The sequence below is a fragment of the Symphalangus syndactylus genome, chromosome 7, assembly GCF_028878055.3.
Source record: "Symphalangus syndactylus isolate Jambi chromosome 7, NHGRI_mSymSyn1-v2.1_pri, whole genome shotgun sequence".
In the NCBI taxonomy this organism is placed as follows: Eukaryota; Metazoa; Chordata; class Mammalia; order Primates; family Hylobatidae; genus Symphalangus; species Symphalangus syndactylus.
The window spans coordinates 65,919,327-65,945,383 of NC_072429.2; the positions used below are offsets into that span (position 1 = coordinate 65,919,327).

General features: G+C 37.7%; 1 protein-coding gene across 7 annotated transcripts in view; it reads left to right on the top strand.

Annotated features, from left to right (window-relative positions):
- Positions 1 to 26,057, top strand: part of PXDNL (peroxidasin like) — a 479,632-nt gene that overhangs the window by 157,986 nt on the left and 295,589 nt on the right. The window lies entirely within an intron of this gene.

The window sequence follows — 26,057 nt, forward strand, 5'->3', positions numbered from 1 at the left end:
TTTTTTTGAGACAAAGTCTCTCTCTGTTGTTGAGGCTGGAGTACGGTAGCAGATCTCAGCTCACTACAACCTCTGCCTCAGGGGTTTAAGCGATTCTCCTGCCTCAGCCTCCCAACTAGCTGGGATTACAGGCATGCACCACCACACCTAGCCAATTTTTTGTATTTTTAGTAGCGATGAGGTTTTCCCATGTTGGCCAGGCTGCTCTCAAACTCCTGACCTCAGGTAATCCACCTGCCTCGGTGCTGAAATTACAGGCATGAGTGCTGAGATTACAGGCATAAGCCACCACGCCTGGCCTGGATTTTCATTGTTCAAAGAATGTTTCATCTGTGAAACAGATCAATAATAAGAATTTTTCTAAAGTCAATAAAATGTTTAATCAAAAATAAAAAGTAAAATAAAAACATAATTAAAAAGAAAGAAATAGCATTAATGCATGCACAATTTGCAATACTAAATATATTACAGACTCATCCCCAACTAGAAATATAAAATTAAAAATTATAAAAGGATTTTCTCTTTATTGTAAACATGTTATATGTGAAGTGTAGTGGTAGGTGCTTTACAATGACTAAATATGTGACCTTGAGTAAATTGTTTTACTCCTCGGATCACAGTTTCTTCACCTACAAAGCTAAGAGATTATGTCTTCTAGGATTAAACATTTACCCAATTTCCAAAAGAGTAAAAGATGCAGCTCTAGACAAGATTTAAAAGGAAAATTGTTATAATTACAGGTTAAAAAAAACAGTACGTTTAATGGGAAAGTTTCAAGTCTCATAACAGGTGTGTTATTTGCCGATTTTCCTCTTTCAAGCTGAAAAGGCTGTTTTCAGATTCATGAGAAAGTGACGATTAAACCAAGGCTGGGGTCTATGTTGGTACTGCAACTACTGCCGTTGTTTTCCTCGAGCGTGTCTTGTCCGAAGGGCTGAAGACACAGTTACCAGCCAAAGAGGTTTCTCTTTTCTTAAAGTGTGTTGTTTGACATGGAAATTTTACTAGTTTTTCTTTAAAAAACCCTTAAAAATTATGATGAAATGTTTGCAACCGTATTAATTCTTTCATCCTCTTATTCATTGTTCTTCACTTGTGTGTCCTGTTAGTAGAAGAAAAAGGAAAGTATATAAGTAGGAAATGTATGAGCACTAAATCAAATTTGGAATTTCTATCCATTGGTAATTTTTTATTATGTTGTTTAAATGTGATTTTTTACATAGTTTTTAAGCATAGTAAAACATTTTAGTAAAAACACATGAAATCATTATAACAGCGTTTAAGTATAAACATAATGATAGCTTTTAGAATCTTCTACCTGGGTGAGAGCTCAAGTTCTGACTTTCATTAGCTGTATGATGTTAGTTTCCACATCTATAAAAGAGGATAATCATAGCTCATATAATTAATGTAATGATTAAACAAAATAACACATGTAAAATATAGTGTGAGGAACGCAAAGAAGTTATATTAATTTTCTAGGGCTGCTGTAAAAAAAAATCACCAAAGCCTTGGTGTCTTAAATCGAAAGAAATGGATTCTCTCACAATTCTAGGGACCAGAAGCCTGAAACGAAGGTGTGGGCAGGACTGCCTTCCCTCCAGAGGCTCTGAGAGAGAAACTTCTCCTTGCCTCTTTCAGCATCCAGGGCCTGCTGGCATCCTTTGGTGTTTCTTGCCATGAGTCCACATCACTCCAATCTCTGCCTCTATCTCTCACTAAGAATTGCTTTCTATTCAGTGTCTATAGAGTCTCTCTTTTACATGGATAGTTGTGATTGGATTAAGGGCGTACTGTGAATAATCCTGTTTCAAGATCCTTAATTTAATCACATCCCCGAAGATCCCTTTTCCTTATCAGATAAAATTTACAGATTCCAGGAATTACGACCTGATATTTTTGGGTGGCCATTATTCAGCCTACTACAGAAAGGTAAAAGTTTATTATCATTAGTTATGATTGGTGGTGGTAGTAATAGTAGTAATGAGAGTAACTATAGTAGTTGTACTGTAAGAGTGACATATATTTAGACACTCTAGTTTCGAGTTGCAAAAAGAATGATGCATGAGAAAGGCTACACTTTATGTGACTTTGGAAACTAACACCATAAAAGGAAACATTATATGAAGCCCAAGATGTCATACCATCTAAGAATCAAATATTCAATATTTTACAGTGCTCTTCTTGATATTAAAAAATAGGCAAAAAGTTAAAAGAAAGAAGCTAATATTGTTGAGTCCCTTCTCTGTGTTTAACTATAAATTCTAATAATAAATATTAAAAACAAAGTCAATATTGTGCAGACACTATTGTAAGTGTTTTTTCATTTACTTGTGATTTAATAAACCCCATGAAGCACTATCATGATCCTTATTTTATAGCTGAGGACACTGATGCACAGAGAAGTCAGCTAACTTTGTCAGTCTTGCAGAAAAATGCAGTGGTAGGTCTTTCCTTGACATAGGGGCTCTGGCTACAAAGTTCATGCTCCTAGCCACTCCATAATACTGCCCCTCATATACTACCGTCTCTTTGTGATTTGGGGAAATTTTAACTTCTGCGTTGTAAAATGATGACTCACATTTTTCTACATAATGCAAATATAGAACCTGCTGTATTTTCCAAAAGGCTTGCACAGTGCTCAGTGGAATTGTTTAGTTTCTCTCTGCCTCGTTTTGGGGAACTCCCAGAACACATAGGTGAAGGTTCAGCAGCACAATTATCATCACTCGCCTTCTCTGAGAAGTTCTCTTCACCTTCATTTCCCCCTTGGCCCAACTTCTTGTCATGTGTTGGTATTTTGATACTGGCCAGAAATAGAGAGAAATTTCTGGGGTGGATGCCAGGAAAATTTGGCTTATAAAAACTCTATGTTGCCGTTCTCTGATAGGCACATCCAAGATATTTCTTGGCTCTAAGGTGTGGGCTTTACTAATTGGGCCATGAAGTCTCCCTAGAGACTTCTTATCATTTGCCTTTGCCTCAATTTATGTTACTCTGAATTCACAGACCCTGTATAAGGGATGATACATCCTAGCTTCCAAAAAGAAAGCTCTAAAATGGTGAAAACACCCAAGAGCATACATTTCTCTTAAAAGTACGTTGTATCCTTTTTACAGCATATCTATGTACTGAAGTACCAGTAGTAATAGACATTTGCACTCCCAGGCCATCGGCTCTCTCTCCACCCCTGCTGCACTGAATAAACCGTCCTGGCCCCTTTCTACAACCACCTGTGCCCTGGATCGCTTCCCTTCTGTCCCAGGCAGTGGCAGATTCTTGTGATTGTCCCCTATCTCTCCTAATCATCAGTTTGTCATTTTCTTTTGTACTTTTCACACAAACATACTGACATTTAATAATTTCTGTAGCATGGCTTCCTTCGATCTGACACCTCTCTCCCTCTCTCTTGCTATCTCCCTATTTGCCTGCTCCCCTTAGGAGCAAGGCTCCTAGAAGTGTCATTTCTCATTCTATCTGTGTGCTTTCCTCCCTTCCTCTCTTAAACCTACCCAGGTCAGTCTGGAGCACTACCATGCCACTGAAAGATAACCGTCGGCTGCCATGGAAGTGCCCCATCCTGTGAGTGTTCTTCAGTGCTTGTTTTGCTTGCCCAATCAGCAATATCTGACACAGGGGGTCAACTCCTCCTTTTTGAAATATTTTCCTTAATTGCACTTTGTGTTATCACTTGTATTAGTTGGCTACGGCTATCACAACAAAATGCCACAGACCAGGTGGCTTTAAAAACAGAAATGTATTTTCCCACAGTCCTGGAGTATGGAAGTCCAAGATCACGGTGCCAGCAGGTCTGGTTTCTTCCGAGGCTTCTCTCCTTGGTGTGTAAATGTCATCTCTCTCTGCATCCTCACTGGCCTCTTCTCTGCACACAGATATCCTGCTGTCTCTTCCTCTCCTTATAAGGACACAAGTGTCACTGGATCAGGGCAGTGTCCTTAAGACTTCACTTAACATTAATTCCTTCTTGAGGGGCCCTACTTAAAAATTTAGTCACATGAGGGGTTAGGGCATCACCATACCCATTTCAGGGAACACACTTCATCCCATAACACAGCCCTTTCCTTGGTATCCTCCTAACTCATTGCTTGGCTCTTGTTTTCCTTTCCCTCTGTCCTTCCTCTTCTCAGTCTTCATGCTGCAATGCCTCACAGCTCAGCACGCAGCCCTTTGCTTACATTCACCTTCAAGGTGAGCATGTCCAGCACCATGGTTTTCAACACTGGGCCCTCCACATTTATGTTTTCACTATGACTTTGAACTTCGATTTCACATAACTGTGTGCACAACATCTGAGGCCTGTCAGCATCCCGAGCTCAGTATTTATAAAATCAAACTTTTGATTCATATATTTTACCACATTTGCTCCTCCTGTAAATTTCTCCATTTCAGGCTGTGTTACTTTTATTCTATCAGGTGGCCTGTAATGTTAAAGTCGTTCTAATCTCTCTTTACATCAAACCCTACATCTATGAGCAAATGCACTTCATTCTATCTTTAAATGTACTTCAAATCTGATCTGTTCACCACCTCACTGCTATCAGCAGTCACTCTGGCTTCACTGCCTTTCACCTAAAGCCAAAGCTAATTAAATGGTCTCCCTGTCTCTTTTTACCAGCTCCTCAAGCAGCCGTGTGATCCTCTAAATAGATGTTATATGATCTCAATCATCTGCTCAACACCATCCGTTGATGCTATGATGGTTAATTTTAAATTAATTAGGGCGCAGGAAGCCCAGATATGTGATTAGACATGATTTCTGAGTGTGTCTGAGAGGGCGTTTCTGGAAGAGATAAGCATGAATTGGTGGCCTGAGGACAGCAGATGGCTGTCCCCAGTGTGGGTGGGTGCTATCCTATCCACTGAGGGCCTGCATAGAACAAAAAATCAGAGGGAGGAGGAATTTGCACTCTGCCTAAATGCTGAGCTGGGACATCCATCTTTTGCCTATGATTCTCCTGGCTCTCAGACTTCAAAACCGGAATCTGCACCATTAGCCGGCCAGCTCTCAGGCCTTCAGACTGTACCACGGGCTTTCCTGGGTCTTCAGCTTGTAGAGGGCAGATCATGGGACTTCTCGGCTTCCACGACCATGTGAGGCAATTCCTGTGTAAATCTTCTCTTTTTTATCTCCATGTATTTCCTATTGGTTCTGTTTCTCTGGAGAACCCTGACTGATTCAAAAGTCTTCTCTTCCACCTACGGATCCGTGTCCCCGCCATAACCTATGTGGCCATCTACAATCAGCCTGGGGCCCTTCTCTGATGTGAGCTCCTAGACTCAGCCCCCTTCACGCTGCTGCTGCTAGCATAGGCTTTTATTTTTTAAAAAATATAAATATCTTCCGGGCGCGGTGACTCATGCCTGTAATCCCAGCACTTTGGGAGGCCGAGGCGGGCGGATCACGAGGTCAGGAGATCGAGACCATCCTGACTAACACGGTGAAACCCCATCTCTACTAAAAATACAAAAAAATTAGCCAGGCGCAGTGGCAGGCGCTTTTAGTCCCAGCTACTTGGGAGGCTGAGGCAGGAGAATGGCGTGAACCTGGGAGGTGGAGCTTGCAATGAGCCGAGAGAGTGCCACTGCGCTCCAGCCTGGGTGACAGAGTGAGACTCCGTCCCAAAACAAAAACAAAAACAACCCATATATATATATATACACACACACATATGTGTGTATATATAGATATACATATGTATCTATACATATGTGTGTATATATAGATAAACATGTGTATCTACATACGTGTGTATATATAGATACACATATGTATCTACACATACGTGTGTATATATAGATACACATATGTATATACACATACGTGTGTATATATAGATACACATATGTATATACACATACGTGTGTATATATAGATACACATATGTATATACACATACGTGTGTATATATAGATACACATATGTATATACACATACGTGTGTATATATAGATACACATATGTATATACACATACGTGTGTATATATAGATATACATATGTATATATATATATCTCAAATGTGCCTTTGCTTCAGGGTTTATATATTTGCCCTGATCTCCACCCAGACTATTAGACTGGCATGACTGTCTCCTTCACTTTATTTAGTTCTCTGATAAAATGTGATCTTTTTAAAATATTATAATTGTTTTATTTTACTTATTTAACTTTATTTATATATTTATTCTTCTGAGACGGAGTCTCACTCTGTTGCCCAGGCTGGAGTTCAGTGGCGCGATCTCGGCTCACTGCAAGCTCCGCCTCCCAGGTTCATGCCATTCTCCTGCCTCAGCCTCCCGAGTAGCTGGGACTACAGGTGCCTGCCACCACTCCGGCTAATTTTTTATATTTTTAGTAGAGATGGGGTTTCACCATGTTGGCCAGTGATGATGAGCATTTTTTCACGTGTCTGTTGGCTGCATAAATGTCTTCTTTTGAGAAGTATCTGTTCATATCCTTTGCCCATTTTTTGATGGTGTTCTTTGTTTTTTTCTTGTAAACTTGCTTGAGTTCTTTGTAGATTCTGGCTATTAGCCCTTTGTCAGATGAGTAGATTGCAAAAATTTTCTCCCATTCTGTAGATTGCCTGTTCACTCTGATGGTAGTTTCTTTTGCTGTGCAGAAGCTCTTTAGTTTAATTGGATCCCACTTGTCAATTTTGGCTTTTGTTTCCATTGCTTTTGGTGTTTTAGACATGAAGTCCTTGCCCATGCCTATGTCCTGAATGGTATTGCCTAGGTTTTCTTCTAGAGTTTTTATGGTTTTAGGTCTAACATGTAAGTCTTTAATCCATCTTGAATTAATTTTTGTATAAGGTGTAAGGAAGGGATCTAGTTTCAGCTTTCTATATATGGTTAGCCAGTTTTCCCAGCACCGTTTATTAAATAGGGAATCGTTTCCCCATTTCTTGTTTTTGTCAGGTTTGTCAAAGATCAGATGGTTGTAGATGTGTGGTATTATTTCTGAGGGCTCTGTTCTGTTCCCTTGGTCTCTATCTCTGTTTTTGTACCAGTACCATGCTGTTTTGGTTACTGTAGCCTTGTAGTATAGTTTGAAGTCAGGTAGGGTGATGATTCCAGCTTTGTTCTTTTTGTTTAGGATTGTCTTGGCAATGTGGGCTCTTTTTTGGTTCCATATGAACTTTAAAGTAGTTTTTTCCAATTCTGTGAAGAAAGTCATTGGTAGCTTGTTGGAGACGGCATTGAATCTATAAATTACCTTGGGCAGTATGGCCATTTTCACGATATTGATTCTTCCTATCCATGAGCATGGAATGTTCTTCCATTTGTTTGTGTCCTCTTTTATTTCGTTGAGCAGTGGTTTATAGTTCTCCTTGAAGATGTCCTTCACATCCCTTGTAAGTTGTAATGCTTTCTCTTGTGGGCATTTAGTGCTATAAATTTCCCTCTACACACTGCTTTAAATGTGTCCCAGAGATTCTCGTATGTCGTGTCTTTGTTCTCGTTGGTTTCAAAGAACATCTTTATTTCTGCCTTCATTTCGTTATGTACCCAATAGTCATTCAGGAGCAGGTTGTTCAGTTTCCATGTAGTTGAGTGGTTTTGAGCAAGTTTCTTAATCCTGAGTTCTAGTTTGATTGCACTGTGGTCTGAGAGACAGTTTGTTATAATTTCTGTTCTTTTACATTTGCTGAGGAGTGCTTTATTTCCAACTATGCTGTCAATTTTGGAATAAGTGTGACGTGGTGCTGAGAAGAATGTATATTCTTTTGATTTGGGGTGGAGAGTTCTGCAGATGTCTATTGTCTATTAGGTCTGCTTGGTGCAGAGCTGAGTTCAATTCCTGGATATCCTTTTTAACTTTCTGTCTCGTTGATCTGTCTAATGTTGACAGTGGAGTGTTAAAGTCTCCCATTGTTATTGTGTGGGAGTCTAAGTCTCTTTCTAGGTCTGTAAGTACTTGCTTTATGAATCTGGGTGCTCCTGTATTGGGTGCATATATATTTAGGATAGTTAGCTCTTCTTGTTGAATTGATCCCTTTACCATTATGTAATGGCCTTCTTTGTCTCTTTTGATCTTTGTGGGTTTAAAGTCTGTTTATCAGAGACTAGGATTGCAACCCCTGCCTTTTTTTGTTTTCCATTTGCTTGGTAGATCTTCCTCCATCCCTTTATTTTGAGCCTGTGTGTGTCTCTGCACGTGAGATGGGTCTCCTGAATACAGCACACTGATGGGTCTTGACTCTTTATCCAATTTGCCAGTCTGTGTCTTTTAATTGTAGCATTTAGCCCATTTACATTTATGGTTAATACTGTTATGTGTGAATCTGATCCTGTCATTATGATGTTAGTTGGTTATTTTGCTCGTTGGTTGATGCAGTTTCTTCCTAGCCTCGATGGTCTTTACAATTTGGCATGTTTTTGCAGTGGCTAGTGCCAGTTGTTCCTTTCCATGTTTAGTGCTTCCATCAGGATCTCTTTTAGGGCAGGCCTGGTGGTGACAAAATCTCTCAGCATTTGCTTGTCTGTAAAGTATTTTATTTCTCCTTCACTTATGAAGCTTAGTTTGGCTGGATACAAAATTCTAGGTTGAAAATTCTTTTCTTTAAGAATGTTGAATATTGGCCCCCAGTCTCTTCTGGCTTGTAGAGTTTCTGCTGAGAGATCCGCTGTTAGTCTGATGGGCTTCCCCTTGTGGGTAACCCGACCTTTCTCTCTGGCTGCCCTTAACATTTTTTCCTTCATTTCAACTTTGGTGAATCTGACAATTATGTGTCTTGGAGTTGCTCTTCTCGAGGAGTATCTTTGTGGCGTTCTCTGTATTTCCTGAATTTGAATGTTGGCCTGCCTTGTTATGTTGGGGAAGTTCTCCTGGATAATATCCTGCAGAGTGTTTTGCAACTTGATCCCATTCTCTCCGTCAGTTTCAGGTACACCATTCAGATGTAGATTTGGTCTTTTCACATAGTCCCATATTTCTTGGAGGCTTTGTTCATTTCTTTTTATTCTTTTTTCTCTAAACTTCTCACTTCATTTCACTCATTTGATCTTCCATCACTGATACCCTTTCTTCCAGTTGATCGAATTGGCTACTGAAGCTTGTGCATTCATCATGTAGTTCTTGTCCAACGGTTTTTGGCTCCATCAGGTCATTTAAGGACTTCTCTACACTGTTCATTCTAGTTAGCCATTCGTCTAATCTTTTTTCAAGGTCTTTGGCTTCTTTGCAATGGGTTCGAACTTCCTCCTTTAGCTCGGATAAGTTTGATTGTCTGAAGCCTTCTTCTTTCAACTTGTCAAAGTCATTCTCCATCCTGCATTATTCTGTTGCTGGTGAGGAGCTGCGTTCCTTTGGAGGGGGAGAGGCACTCTGATTTTTAGAATTTTCAGCTTTTCTGCTCTGTTTTTTCCCCATCTTTGTGGTTTTACCTACCTTTGGTCTTTGATGATGGTGACATACAGATGGGGTTTTGGTGTGGATGTCCTTTCTATTTGTTAGTTTTCCTTCTGACAGTCAGGACCCTCAGCTGTAGGTCTGTTGGAGTTTTCTGGACGTCCACTCCAGACCCTGTTTGCCTGGGTATCAGCAGCAGAGGCTGCAGAACAGTGAATGTTGCTGCCTGATATTTCCTCTGGAAGCTTCATCTCAGAGGGGTACCCAGCCATGTGAGGTGTCAGTCTGCCCCTACTGGGGGGTGCCTCCCAGTTAGGCTACTCTGGGGTCAGGGACCCACTTGAGGAGGCAGTCTCTCTGTTCTCAGATCTCACAGTCCATGCTGGGAGAACCACTACTCAGGATAGGTTTTCTACTTCTGCAAAAAAAAAAAAAAAAAAAAAAAAAAAAAGTCATTGGAAATTTTATAGGGATTGTATTACATCTGTGTATCACTTTGGTAGTTGTAATCTCAACATCTTAAGCTTTCCAATTCATAAACATGAAATCCTTTTTCATTTATTTAGGTCTTCCTTATTCTTTCAGCAATGTTTGTAGTTTTTAATGTCTAAATGTTTACCTTGGTTAAATTTATTTCTAGACATTTTATTCTTTTTGATAATATTATAAGTATAATTGTTTTCTTAATTTCCTTTTCAGATTATTTGTTGCTGATGTACAGAACACAGCTGATTTTTGCATGTTGACCTTGTACCTGCAACTGTGATAAATTGATTTATTATCTATAGTAGTTATTTTCTGAAATCTTTGAGATTTTCTAGATACACGTTATGCCATCTGTGAATAGATATAGTTTTACTTCTTCTTTTCCAGTTTGGATGCCTGTATTTCTTTTTATTGCCTAACTGCTCTGGCTAGAACTTCCAATATAGCATTAAATAGTAGTAATGAAAATAGGCATCTTTGTCATGTTCCTGATCTTAGGGGGAAGGTTTCTTTCACCATTAAGTATAATGTTTTCTGTCGATGTTTTATAAATGTCCTTTATTATGTTCAGAAATTTCCTGCTATTACTTGTTTTTTGAGTATTCTTTTTTGATTATAAAAGGGTGTTGAATTTTGTCAAATACTTTTTACGTGTCATTTGATAGGATTGTGTTTTCTCCTCCATCATTCCATTAATGTGGTGCATAACATTGGTTGACTTTCTTATGTTAAACTATCCTTGCATTCTTAGGTTAAATCTACTTGATCCTGGTGAATAATGGTTATGTTATGCTTTTTATTCAATTTTCCAGTATTTTGTTGAACAATTTTTGCATCACTATTACTAAAAGATATTGCTCTGTGTTTTCTTCTCTTGTGATGTCTTGTCTGTGTTTAGTAGCAGGCTAATACTGAACTCATAGAGTGAGTTAAGAAGTGTTCCTTCCTCTTCTATTTTTTTGGAAAATTTTGAGAAGAGGTGGTATTAATTCTTTAAATATTTGATAAAATTTACCAGTTAAACTATTTGGTCTTGAGCTTTTCTTTGTTGTGAGGTTTTTGATTATTGATTCAATCTCTTAAAAAGTACTTCGACCCCCACTCAGATTTTGTACTTTTTTTTTGAGACAGTTTTTGTAATTTGTCTATTTCTAATAATTTCTCTATTTTATTTAGGTTATCTAATTTGTTGGTGTACAATTTTAATAGTACTCTCATATTTTATTTATCTCTTTTAATAAAGTCAGTAGTATTGTCTTCACTTTTTATTTTTCTTGCTTTCATGGTTAGCCTAGCTAAAGTTTTTTAAATTTTATTGATCTTTTCAAAGAACCAACTTTTGGTTTCATTGACTCTATTTATTATTTTTCTCTTCTCTATTTCATTTATCTCCACTCTAATCTTAATTTTCTTCCTTCTGGTTGCTTTGCATTTAGCTTGCTTTTCTGTTTCTAACTCCTTCAGATGTAAAGTTAGGTTATCCATTTGAGATCTTCTACTTTTTGAAAATGTAGGCCATTACAGTTATAAATTTCTCTCTGAGCACTGCTTTCACTGCATCCCATAAGTTTTGGTATATTGTATTTTTGTTTTCATTTGTCCTAATTATTTTTAAATTTCCCTCAAGATTTCTTCTCTGACCCATTTGTCATTTAAAGAGTGTGTTGTTATCTGACATCATACTGGATGGGCAAAAGCTGGAAGCATTCCCCTGAAAAACTAGAAGAAGACAGGATGCCTACTCTCACCACTCCTATTCAACATAGTACTGAAAGTCCTATTCAGAGAAATCAGACTAGAGAAAGAAAGAAAAGCCTTCCAAATAGGAAAAGAAGAAGACAAATTATCTGTCTTCACTGACAATATGATTCTATACCTAGAAAACCCTAAAGATTCCACCAAAAGTCTCCCAGAACTGATAAATGACTTCAGTAAGGTTTCATAATACAAAGTCAATGTACAGAAATTAATAGCATTAATAGCATTTCTATACACTAATAATGTTCAAACTGGGAGCCAAATCAAGAGTGCAATCTCATTTTCAATAGCCACAAAAAAATAAAATATGTAGGAATACATCTAACCAAAGAGGTGAAAGAGCTCTGTAAGGAAAAGTACAAAACACTGCTGAAAGAAATCGTAGATGACACAAACAAATGGAAAAACAGTCCACGCTCATGGATTGGAAGAATAAAAATTATTAAAATGGCCACACCGCCCAAAGCAATCTAGAGATCTAGCACTATTCCTATCAAACTACCAATGTCAGTTTTCACAGAATTGTAAAAAACTATTCTAAAATTAGTACAGAACCAAATGACAGCCCAAATAGCCAAAGAAGTCTTAAGCAAAAAGAGCAAAGCCAGAGGCATCACATAACCCAACTTCAAACTATATTATGAGGCTATAGTAACCAAAATAGCATGGTACTGATTCAAAAACAGACATATAAACCAATGGAACAGAATTGAGAACCCAGAAAGAAAGCTGCACACCTACAGCCAACTGATCTTTGAAAAAGTCAACAAAAATAAGCAATGGGGAAAAGACTCCCTATTCAATAAATGGTGCTGCAATAACTGGCTAGCCATATGCAGAAGAATGATACTGGATCCCTACCTTTCACTGTATACAAAAATTAGCTCAAATTGCACTAAAGATTTAGATAAAAGGTCACAAACTCTAAAAATCCTAGAAAACCTAGGAAATACCATTCTGAATGCTGGACTTGGGAAATAATTTATGACTAAGTCCTCAAAAGCAATTGCAACAAAAACAAAAATTGACAAGCAGGGCCTGATTAAACTATAGAGCTCCTCCATAACAAAAGAAACTACCAACAGTATAAATAGCCTATAGAATAGAAGGAAATATTTACAAACTGTGCATTTAATAACGGTCTAGTATTCAGAATGTATAAGGAACTTAAACAATTAAAGAAGCCAAAAACATATAACCCCATCAAAAAGTGAGCAAGGAACATGAACAGACACTTCTCAAAGAAAGACATACAAGCGGCCAACAAACATACGAAAAAATGCTCCACATCACTTACCATCTGAGAAATGCAAATTGAAGCCACAATAAAATAACATTTCACATCTGTCAGAATGGCTATTCTTCTTCTTCTTCTTTTTAGAGATGGGGTCTTGCTCTGTCACACAGGCTAGAATGCAGTGACATGACCATAGCTCACTCTAGATAATGGCTATTATTAAGAAGTTAAAAAACAACAGATGCTGGTAAGGCTGCAGAGAAAGGAGAACACTTATATGCTGTTGGTGGGAATGTAAATTAGTTCATTCTCTGTGGAAAGCAGGTTGGAGATTTCTCAAAGAACTTTAACTACCATTCAACCCAGCAATCTCATTACAGGGTATATACCCAAAGGAAAACCAACTGTACTACCAAAAAGACACATGCATTCATATGTTCATTATAGCACTTTCACGATAACAAAGACAGAATCAACCTAGGTGCCCATCAACAGTGGATTGGATACAGAAAATGTGGTACACATACACCATGGACTACTATGCATCCACAAAAGAGAATGAAATCATGTCCTTTGCAGTAACATGGATGCAGCTGGAGCTCATTATCCTAAGCACATTAATGCAGAAACAGAAAAACCAAATACTATGTGTTCTCACTTGTAAGTGGGAGCTAAACATTGGGTACATATGGACATAAAGATGGGAACAAATTGACACTGGGGATATTAGAGTGGGGAGAGAGGGAAGGTTGCAAGGACTGAAAAGCTACATATTGGGTAATGCGATCACTATCTGTATGACAGGATCATTTATACTCCAAAACTCAGCATCACACAATATACCCATGTAACAAACCTACACATGTACCCCCTGAATCTAAAATAACAGGAAATCTAAAATTACAGAAAACAAAACAAAAAACAAAAGAGTATATCATTTTTTGATGGGGTTGTTTGTTCTTTTCTTGTAAATTTGTTTGAGTTCATTGTAGATTCTGGATATTAGCCCTTTGTCAGATGAGTAGGTTGCAAAAATTTTCTCCCATTCTGTAGGTTGCCTGTTCACTCTGATGGTAGTTTCTTTTGCTGTGCAGAAGCTCTTTAGTTTAATTAGATCCCATTTGTCAATTTTGGCTTTTGTTGCCATTGCTTTTGGTGTTTTAGACATGAAGTCCTTGCCCACGCCTATGTCCTGAATGGTATTGCCTAGGTTTTCTTGTAGGATTTTAATGGTTTTAGGTCTAACATTTAAGTCTTTAATCCATCTTGAATTAATTTTTGTATAAGGTGTAAGGAAGGGATCCAGTTGCAGCTTTCTACATATGGCTAGCCAGTTTTCCCAGCACCCTTTATTAAATAGGGAATCCTTTCCCCATTTCTTGTTTTTGTCAGGTTTGTCAAAGATCAAATAGTTGTAGATATGCGGCATCATTTCTGAGGGCTCTGTTCTGTTCCATTGATCTATGTCTCTGTTGCGGTACCAGTACCATGCTGTTTTGGTTACTGTAGCCTTGTAGTATAGTTTGAAGTCAGGTAGCGTGATGCCTCCAGCTTTGTTCTTTTGGCTTAGGATTGACTTGGCGATGCGGGCTCTTTTTTGGTTCCATATGAACTTGAAAGTAGTTTTTTCCAATTCTGTGAAGAAAGTCATTGGTAGCTTGATAGGGATGGCATTGAATCTATAAATTACCTTGGGCAGTATGGCCATTTTCACGATATTGATTCTTCCAACCCATGAGCATGGAATGTTCTTCCATTTGTTTGTATCCTCTTTTATTTCACTGAGCAGTGGTTTGTAGTTCTCCTTGAAGAGGTCCTTCAAAACCACAATGAGATACCATCTCACACCAGTTAGAATGGCCATCATTAAAAAATCAGGAAACAACAGGTGCTGGAGAGGATGTGGAGAAATAGGAACACTTTTACACTGTTGCTGGGACTGTAAACTAGTTCAACCATTGTGGAAGTCAGTGTGGCGATTCCTCAGGGATCTAGAACTAGAAATACCATTTGACCCAGCCATCCCATTACTGGGTATATACCCAAAGAACTATAAATCATGCACACGTATGTTTATTGCGGCACTATTCACAATAGCAAAGAGTTGGAACCAACCCAAATGTCCAACAACGATAGACTGGATTAAGAAAATGTGGCACATATACACCATGGAATACTATGCAGCCATAAAAAATGATGAGTTCGTGTCCTTTGTAGGGACATGGATGAAACTGGAAAACATCATTCTCAGTAAACTATCGCAAGGACAAAAAACCAAACACCGCATGTTCTCACTCATAGGTGGGAATTGAACAATGAGAACTCATGGACACAGGAAGGGGAACATCACACTCCGGGGACTGTTGTGGGATTGGGGGAGGGGGGAGGGACAGCATTAGGAGATATACCTAATGCTAAATGACGAGTTAATGGGTGCAGGAAATCAACATGGCACATGGATACATATGTAACAAACCTGCACATTGTGCACATGTACCCTAAAACCTAAAGTATAATAATAAAAATAAAAAAAAAATATAAAATAAAAAATGTATATCATTTAATTGCCACATATTTATGAATTTTCCAGTTTTACTTCTGTTATTGATTTCTAAATTCATTCTATTTGGTTAGGGAAGATATTTTGTATTATTTCAATCTATTAAAGCTTATTAATACTTGGATTCATGGTTTGATATGTGGTCCATCTTAAATGTTCCATGAGTACTTGAAAAAATGTTTATTCTTTAACTGCACTGTGGTGTAAATATTTTTATTTATTTTTATTTTTTAAATACTTGATTGATTGATTGATTGATTGAGATAGGGTCTCAATCTGTTGCCCAGGCAGTAATGCAATCATAGTTTACTGCAGCCTTGAACTCTTGGTTCAAATGATCCTCCCACCTTAGCCTCCTGAGTAGCTGGGACTACAGGCATGTGCCACCATGCCTGGCTCATTTTACTTTATATTTTGTAGAGACAAGATTTTGCCATGTTGACCAGGCTAGTCTTGAACTCCTGAGCTCATGTGATCTGCCCGCCTCAGCTTCCCAAAGTGCTGGGATTACAGGCATGAGCCACCACACCCTGCCTGTTGTGGTGTAAATATATTTATATAGCCTGTTAGATGTAGTTGATTTACAGTGCTTTTCAAGTCTTCTATATCATTATTTATCTTCTGTCTACATGTTCTATCCGTTATTAAAAGTAGGGTATTGGTGTCTCCAACTATTACTGTAGAACTATCACTTTCTCTCTTTAGTGGTCCTTTTTTCTTCATGTAATTCGGGGCCCTGTTGTTTGTTGTTTTGGGGTCATAGCCAAAAAAATTATTTGCATCATGTTTTAAAAGTCATTCTGCTGCTCCCTGCCTTTTGATTGGAGAACTCAATCTATTTATATTAAAAATAATTACTGGTAAGAAAGGACTTACTTCTGTCATTTTCCTGTTTTCTGTATGTTTTATACCTTTCTTGTTCTTCTCCTCCATTACTACCTTCTTTTGCATTTAATTAATTTTTTATTTTAATATTTTGATTCTGATCCCATTTCCTTGAGAAATGAGACAAGAGGTAATTGATATCAGCTTAGCTTCAATAGCATAAACTCTGCCCTATACAATCTGTACCTCCACTGTTATGTTGTTACTATTACATATTACATCTTTATTATGGTGTGCCTGTGAACATAAATTTATAGTTATTATTTTATGTATTTACATTTTAGATCATATGGGAAATAAAAAGAAGACTTAAACCCTGAAATATAATAATTGTGTCCTTTATAATTACCTATATAGTTATCTCTACCGGATATTTTCACCTCTCTGTATTGTTTAGAGCTGTTATTTAGTGTCCTTTCATGTCAGCCCAAAAGATTCCCTCTAACATTTCTTGTAGGATAGGTCCACTAACAATAAAATCTCTTAGCTCTTGTTTATCTGGAAATGTCTTAATGTCTTCATTTTTAAAAAGCTTTTATTTTAGGTTCAGGGATACATGTGCAGCTTTGTATACAGGTAAATTACATGTCATGGGGGTTTGGTGTACAGATTATTTATTACCCAGGCAATAAGCATCATACCCAACAGGTAGTTTCTCAAGTTTTTTCCCTTCTCCCATTCCTCACCCTAAGTAGGCTCTGGTGTCTGTTGTTCTCTTCTTTGTGTCCATGTGTTCTCATTGTTTAGCTTCCACTTATAAGTAAGAACATGCGGTATTTGGTTTTCTGTTCCTGCATTAGTTTACTAAGGATAATGGCCTACAACTCCATCCATATTGCTGTAAAGAACATGATCTCATTCTTTTTAATGGTTGCACAGTATTCCATGGTGTATATATACTACATTTTCTTTATCCAGTTTACTGTTGATGGCCTTTTAGGTTGATTCTGCGTCTTTGTTGTTATGAATAGTGCTGCGATGAACATAGGTATGCATATGTCTTTATGAGAGAACAATTTATATTTCTTTGGGTATATACACAACAAAGAGGTTGGTAGGTCGAATGGTAATACTGCTTTAAGTTCTTTGAGAAATAGCCACACTGCTTTCCACAATGGCTGAACTAATTTATGTTCCCACCAGCAGTGTATAAGCATTCCCTTCTCTCTACAACCTTGCCAGCATTTGTTATTTTTGACTCTTAGATAATAACTATTCTGACTGTTATGAGATGGTATCTCATTGTGGGTTTGATTTGCATTTCTCTAATGATTAGTGATGTTGAGCATTTTTTCATATGCTTGTTGGCTGTGTGTGTGACTTTTTTGAAAAGTGTTTATGTACCTTGCCTACTTTTTAATGGGGTTGTTTGTGGTTTGCTTGGTGATTTCTTTACATTCCTTATAGATTCTGGATATTAGACCTTTGTCGGATGCATAGTTTGCAAATATTTTCTCCCATTTTGTAGGTTGTCTGTTTACTCTGTTGATACTTTATTTTGCTGCATAGAAGCTCTTTAGTTTAATTAGGTCACGTTTGTCACTTTTTGTTTATGTTGCAATTGCTTTTGGCATCTTTGTCATAAAATCTTTGCCAAGGCCTATGTCCACAATCATATTTTCTAGGTTATCTTACAAAGGTATTTATAGTTTTACATGTTACATTTCAGTGTTCAATCCATCTTGAATTTATTTTTATATATGGTGTAAGGAAGGCATCCAGTTTTAATCTTCTGCATATGGCTAGCCAGTTATCCCAGGATTATTTATTGAATAGGAAGGAATTTCCCACTGCTTGTTTTTGTCAATTTTGTCTAAGATCAATTGATTGTAAGTGTGTGGCATTATTTCTGGACTCTATTCTTTTCCATTGGTCTATGTGTTTGTTTTTGTACCAGTACCATGTTGTTTTGATTACTATAGTCTTGTATTATAGTTTGAAGTTGGATGATGTAATGCCTCCAGTTTTGTTCTTTTGGCTTAGGATTGCCTTGGCAATATGGGTATTTTTTTTGGTTCCATATTAATTTTAAAATAGATTTTTCTAATTCTTTGAAAAATGTCATTTGTAGTTTGCTACAAATAGCATTGAATCTGCAAATTGCTTTGGGCAGTATGCCATTTTATTATTCATTTTCGAGGGATAGGTTTGCTAGATATAAAAGACTTTTGTTGACAGTTTAAAAAATTTTCAGCACTTTAAAATGTCATTCTCTTTCCTTCATGTCCCCATGGTTTCTGATGGTAAATCTGCTGTTAATCTTACTGTGGATCACTTGTACATGACAAGTTGCCTCTCTCTTAGTGCTTTAAACATTCTCTTGTTTTTGGCTATCAAAATTTGGTAATATGTCTCTCTGTGGATCTTTTGCATTTATCTTTCTTGGAGCTCACCGAACTTCTTAGATGTTCAGATTCTTATCTTTTATCAAATTTGGAAAGGTTTTGTCTACTATTTCTTCAAGTATTCTTCATTTTCCTTTTTCTCTCTCTGTTTTCTTGGGATTTCTCATTTATGTGTATGTTAATATGCTTGACAGTGTCCCACAGTCTCTTAGGTTCTGTTCATTTTTCTTCATTCTTTTTACTTTCTGCTCCTCAGGCTGGATAATTTCAGCTGACCTATCTTCCAGAGTGCTGATTCTTTCTTTTGCCTTCTCAAATGTGCTGTTGAAACTCTCTGGTGAGTCTTTCATTTGGCTATTGTATTTTTCAGCTACAATATGTCTTTTTATATTTTTCATCTCCACTATGTCTGCTTCCTTTACATAATTTCTATTTCTCTATGGATATTCTCTATTTGTTCATACATTGTTCTCCCAGTTTCCTTTATCTCTTTGCCATGGTTTCTTTTGGCTTTTTTAAAGCATATTTAAGACAGTTGATTTGAAAGTCTTTGTCTAGTTAGTCCAATGTTTGTGTTTGTTTCATCAGGGACAATTTTAATTAGTGCCTTTTGTGAACTGGACAAACTTTCTTGCTTCTTTGCAAGGTTCATAGTTTTTGTTGCAACTTGGATATTTTGAGTAGATAATATGGTGACTCTGGAAGTCAGTTTTTTTCCTCTCTTCAAGATTTGTTTTTGTTTGCTATGGTCTGTAGCTGTTTGCTGTTAGTGACTTTTCTAAACTACTTTTTTGTAAAGTCTTCTTTTTGTTTCATGTAGTCTCTGAAGACTGTTCTTTTTACTTGTGTTCAGCTAGAATTTTGGTAGAGATTTCCCTAATGCCAGGAATCAAAATGAAAAATAAAAAAAGAAAACAGAGGCTGGGCGCGGTGGCTCATGTCTGTAATCTCAGCATTTTGAGAGGCCAAGGTGGGTGGATCACAAGGTCAGGAGATCAAGACCATCCTGCCTACATGTGAAACCCCATCTCTACTAAAAATATAAAAATTAGCTGGGCGTGGTGGCATGCATCTATAGTCCCAGATACTCAGGAGGCTGAGGCAGGAGAATCGCTTGAACCCGGGAGTTGGAGGTTGCAGTGAGCTGAGATAGCACCACTGCACTCCAGCCTAGGTGACAGAGTGAGACTCTGTCTCAAAAAAAAAAAAAAGAAAAGAAAACAGAGAGAGATGAAAAAGGAAAGAAAGAAGGAAAGAAGGAAAGAGAGAAGCCTCTCCCAAAGCTTGTAGATTGACTCGTGCCTGGGGACTCCTTCAGTGCTTAGCCAGACCATTTACAACTCTGTCTCAGTCTTTACTTTCTGTTTGTGTTAAACCAAGAGATCAGCCAAAAAACACAAACAAGGTTTTTTTGGGTCTTTTCTGAGCCTGAGTTCAGTCCTGGATATGCTTGTGGCTTTCTAAATTTCCCAGTGTACACAGCAACTTTTGAATATCCTACTTTTCTGAAGAAACCCTTTTCTCAACTTTCCTTCTAGGCTTTTACTGCTCTGTTATTTGCCTACACTGTAATCTTGTGTCCACATGTCTGTGAGTTGTTTTTTGGCTTTAGAATGGTTTTGAGGAATGGCTGCTGCTTTTCTTCCCTGAGTTAAGTTCAGTGAAATGAAGACAAGCACCTTGTCTCAGTCTTTTAGGTAGGCCCCAGATAGGTTCGAATGGACAAATACTTTGAGAATTCTCTGAGAATGAATCTGCTTTGCTCCCTCCAGAACCAGGGCCCAGGACCCTGGACTGCTGATTTCAAGACTACCTTTGAACCCAGGATGGGGGTGGGACAAGGGCAAGTAAAAACACCACAGAGCTTTCTTACAATTTATAAGCTGTCTTTTTCTTGATTCAGCCTTTGCTTTGTTGCCATAAACCTTTGACTTTTCTAGAGTTCTGACAAAGTTGGTTTTGACAGTTACTGCTTGATATTTTAATATTTCTCTGAGGACCCCTTGGAGCTACCTACTATTCTGTTTGCTGACCTCACCTCATCTCATGGTATTTTTTTTATTCTGACATTTTATCTTCTGTTTCTTGCCACTATAATGAAAGGTAACAAATGTATATGTCTAGTAGTGCATAATTGATATTCAATGTGTATTCCTTAACCACATGAACATAATTGCCTAATGAAGGCTGTTTAAGATTTTTAACATTTTTAATAAATTGGATGATCATATACAAATAATTAAAAATAGCTGACTTCCTATTAAATCTCACCTATTAATTTTTCCAAGTGTATTGATTTTATCTTTTGGAGGCCCTGCTCAGAATTTTATCTCTTTAACTTGGTAACCACTGGTGACCTGCTAGTATTCAAATTTATCCAGAATCGCTGGAAGCAAAGTCACAGAGAAATTTAATTGTATTCCTAAAAGTACAGTTGGCTTGCTACTTTACACATGGTTCATGATTAATTTGTTTCAGGAAAATATACCATTTATGATTACCCAAATCAAAAATATCCAATCAAATAAAGATATATGCTTTGTTGACGTTAAAGAAACTTATTAAATGTGCTCTTGTAAGTTTTTAAATCTCTATTATGAGAAAATATGGATTCAATATAAGTATGACTGGGCAGCCTCAAGAAAACACAGCTAATGTGAACAGACATCAAAGGCTGCTCAGTGAACAGGGCCTGGATGACAACAGCTTTGATTCTTTCTGCCATCACTCACCACTTACATTTTTATCACAAAAATTGCCTCTTCGGTTCAGGATAACAAACTGGCTTGTATATGAAGTTATATTAATATTTTACTAGGTTTACTGATTTGGGTATTTAAATTAAATATTTGTCAAAATAGAAATTGCCTCTTTGGTTCACATGGACGAGCTGATTGGCTTTTGAAAGAGGTTGTATTTACATTTTTCTGGGTCTACTCTTGAATGGTTGCTGACATAACTAAGTTTACCTGTGCCAGGTGCTGTTGGGTAAAAACCGAGTGCAGCAAGCTTGGGTATTTGTTTGGAGGCTCCAAACAGGGCACATATGTGCTGCCTGGGAAAGCTGTGAGGATAGCAGAGGGAGTAGTTTAGTGTAGAGATAAAAAATTAAAGAAAGAAGGGGCCCTCTGCAAGTCAGCCAAACTGGGAATCTCACCGCAATGAGTGACAGCTGTTGCCATTAGAGCACGCTCATTACCAAATGAGGTTTTAGAAGCATGGATTGAGATAGAGAATGGTTTGCTTGTCATAACCAAACTGTAGTTTTTATATCCATACATCAGATAGAATAAAAGCCACTGAAGGTTGTCACGGTTTATGTAGTAGTATAGATGAGTAGTCAGGTAGACATAGACAGGTAGGTAGACAGACAGAAAACTATCAGAACAGTGGCAGGTGCATAGCAAGTATTATATGTGTTCATTCTCATTATCTATGATAAAATAATTTTTGTTATTGCCTCCTCATTAATTCAGGTCATTTGGTGGTGGTGATTAGCACATTTTTAGCATACAAATAAAATTAGGTTTCAAAATTACATTTTTTTGTTGCATCTTTAGATTATTGCTTTATGACAGATATTTGTATGTAAAAGAACTTATTTCTGGTATGATACAATGAAATTCTAATTTGCTCATTATTTTGAGAAGGCTCAAAGACTATAAGATAGTTGAAGGCAAACTTTAAATCTTTGCTTGGCTGTTAAGTAAGTCTGATTATGAAGAAGAGGAGAGAGAGAAAATGCCAGATCACAGAGTACTAAAAAAAATCTGTTTTAAATAAATATTTTAAAGAGAGACAATTATTGGGCGTTAGCCAGGAAATCATTATTTCAATGCTGATTTTAACTTCCCTCTATTTTTCAATTGTGTGACTATAACTTTCTACGTTGTTCTTTCCAACTTACCAACTTGATTTTTCCTTTAAGCAATTCCAGTCATGTGCTATCATGTTCTGATCAAAATTTTTATTTTTCTTCCTGCTATCCCTCCAGACCATGGCAAGAAATTTGAACCCTGACATTTTTCACAGTCTGTATAGATTTTTCTCTAAGAGAAAGAAATTATTGTGTATTTTATATTTTATACTGGTTTTCAATTTAAATGAATCTTAAAGAGTCTATGCAGTTGGTTGTAAAATGACTGAATTAGTCAGTGTGATTTGACCTGCTTGGGATTGAGGATTCTTCTATTTACTAATATTTGCCTTTATAATATTTGATGGCGGTGATGTTTAGAAGTCACACAGGCGCTACGTAATTTGAGAGTAATATTTTAAAATCATACATTGCTTTTTTCCCTATGGAAGAAAGACTCTTAGCTTGCTTTTGCCTTTAGCATCTTAAGGATGCTAACGAAGTTTCTGATAAAGTCATCATTTTCCCTGGGAGCAGATGTTGGGTGACTTATGCGAGAGCTTATGTGCAGTGATCTTTCACTGTGACTCCAAAGTAAATGCTTTCTCTATTGTGTAGATACCTTTTCAGGTACCTTCAGTAACTTTTCTGGTTTCCATGGTCTGTATTTTATTATCTTTATATCCCCCAGGATTTAGGAAGATGTCTTCAACATGGTAGATAACTTTTTATAATAACTATAACAAATTTTAAATTATTTAAAACTCATGATTTAGGTGTTAACTATTTAACATTTAGAATTATGATTATGTAAGATGTAAGTTTTATTAATAAAACATCTGTATAATAATAGATGGGTAATAATGACCATCAGATATACATAATTCCTTTATCTTCACTCATTGATTGCAGATTCATGTTTGATATGACACCTAAGCTCTGGCTTTCAGACTGGGAATCGTGAGACCTTGGCTATGTCACATTCCCTGGGCAGGGTTTGATTTTAATAATGTTGACTCCAGTCTGAAAAAGGAAGGACATATATATATATATATATATATATATATATTTATATATATAATATAAAATGTATAATATATATATAATCAGAAAGACATGTTAAGGCAGAATAGGCTCTAAACACTTTCTATTTGATTTCTTTATTTTTAATGTTGGCAATTATATTTGTGATTGTTTATTTATAGTGAGTGATTGTTTTAGAAAATATTATTTCTAGTCAACAGAGCTATAACAGACTATGAGAACAAATGTAAATATTTCCTACAGTACAACATAAAATGATTGCAGTAAGAATACTATTATTAGTAGTAATGTGAAAATGCTACATTCAAAGGTAATAGTACCAAAACAGTTTTGAGATATAAGTACTTATGTCATGGTTAAAGTAGAAAACAACACCTGACTTACTGTTATATTTTCTCCCCGCCTTGGGTTGGATGAATTTCTCCTGGCAAAGCCTGGTCTGGTGCTGCATAGAGAGGTAAATACCACCGGTCTGTGGTCCTTTGGCTCCCCGGTATCTGGGGTCAGGTGGATCTTCAGAGTCACTTCTGGCTGACTTTATGCTCCAGGGGCAGATAGGATTCTGACAAGGAAGAAGGAGGTATTTTACTTGTGTGGATTTTTTTTTTTTTCTTTTTGTAATTTGAGACAGGGTCTTGCCCTGTCACCCAGGCTGGAGTACAGTGGTATGATCACAGCTTGTTTCAGCCTTGACTTCCCAGACTCAAGCGATCCTCCCATCTCAGCTTCCCAAGTAGCTGGGACTACAGGAATACGCCACCACATCAGGCTACATTTTTAATTTTTGTAGAGATGGGGTCTCCCTCTGTTGACCAGGCTGGTCTCTGACTCCTGGCCTCAAGTGAGCCTACCACCTTGGCCTCACAGAGTGCTGGGATTATAGGTATGAATCACCCACCATGCCTGGCTTGTGGATTCATCCTGATCGCTAGTTGCACACACTTTAAACAAACTTTATGGCATCCTTTTTTTTCAAAACAGCAAAAGAATGGAAATAACAGTGTGAGAAAGGGAGGAACACAACAGCTGGGCTGCTCTGTGCACACTCGGTCCTGCTGAGAGCACTTATGGAGCCGGAGGCGTGCCCATGGGTCTGCTGGGTGCTGTGGATGGTCCACAGTGAAAGATAAAAAGCCCTCCAACACCTTCCTTACAATGGAAGAGGGCAGAGAATGCATAATTACATGCTAATATTGATAATGTGCCAAATACACATGCATGCTCATGCACAGGCACACACATGTGCTTCTAGGTGGAGAGTGAAACAGCCTGGAGCAACAGAATAGGGAAGACTTAGCGACACCACCATCTCTTCTAAGTGCTTTGCATACAGAATTCATGTGATCTTTTTAACAGTTCCTTTTGGTACTACTATTACCCACTGGAGAAACTGAGGCACTGCAAGGTTGGGTGAAACGAGGCTAGCTTAGGGGTGGTGCCAACATCAGACCTAAACAAGCTGGGGCCCAGAGTGCTGCTCTCTTCCTCTGTTCCCTGCCCTGGGGAATCGCTTTCTTCAGCAGAGGTGGAGCCTTTTCATCTTAGAGGCGGTAGCCAGAGAAAGGACAAGGAAAGAGGCCCTTTGGGTAGTGCGGTTAGAAGATACAGCCTAGCAAAAACTGAAAATTGCAATTTTAAACCAGGAAGTGTAGAAACCTTTGTACTTCTTATTGAAGTAACAATAGAAGCTTTATACTGAGCAGAGCAGGTTTTGAACAGGTACCTATAATAGGGAAGGCAGCAGTTCCTTTTGTCTTTCCACTTAGATATGAATGTGAAACTGCTGAGCTGCTTAGCACCCCCTGTTTATTCCATGTTGGGGTGAGCTGGGCCCAGCGAGTGTGGCCCAGTGGGCAGGCAGGCAGAATGAGCGCAGGAGCTCGGGCCAGAGTGGGCCCAGGGTAGGTGCCTTCAGAGAACTGAGAGTTGGTTTAGTCTTTATCAATCATCAGAAATAAGTTAGTACACTTAACTCCTTTGCAGAAGAAACTGAGCCCAGGTGAGCTATTTGTATTGATCACTTGGCAGGAGCACCAGCTTCCCTTATGTCCTTATCCAGAGCGTTTTCTACCACTGCTTGTTCATCTGGTTGTTCGTGGCTATTATGTTATTATGCAGTCACTTTTTATTAGGTTTCTGCTTCTTAAATGTTACTACATCATAATAAAAATGTGTAAGGCATTGTTCTAGGTGATTTCTAATATTAATCCACATTGCTTAATTTATACATTGTTGCATTGCAGATTTTCAGGCATTTATATAACCCCAAACAACATAAAGTATTCCTCTCTGCTAATTTTCTATGGCAGCATAGCAGATTCCCACAAACACAGTGGCTTAAAGCAGTGCCCATTTATTAGCTCACAGTTCTGTGGGCTCAAAGTCTGGCAGCTTCAACTCTCATCATGGAGTCTGTGGCTGGGCCCTCACCTGGAGGCTCTGGGGAAACATCTACCTCCAGGATCACTCAGGCAGGGTTCAGTTCCTGGAATTGTGGATCTGAGATTCCTGCTTC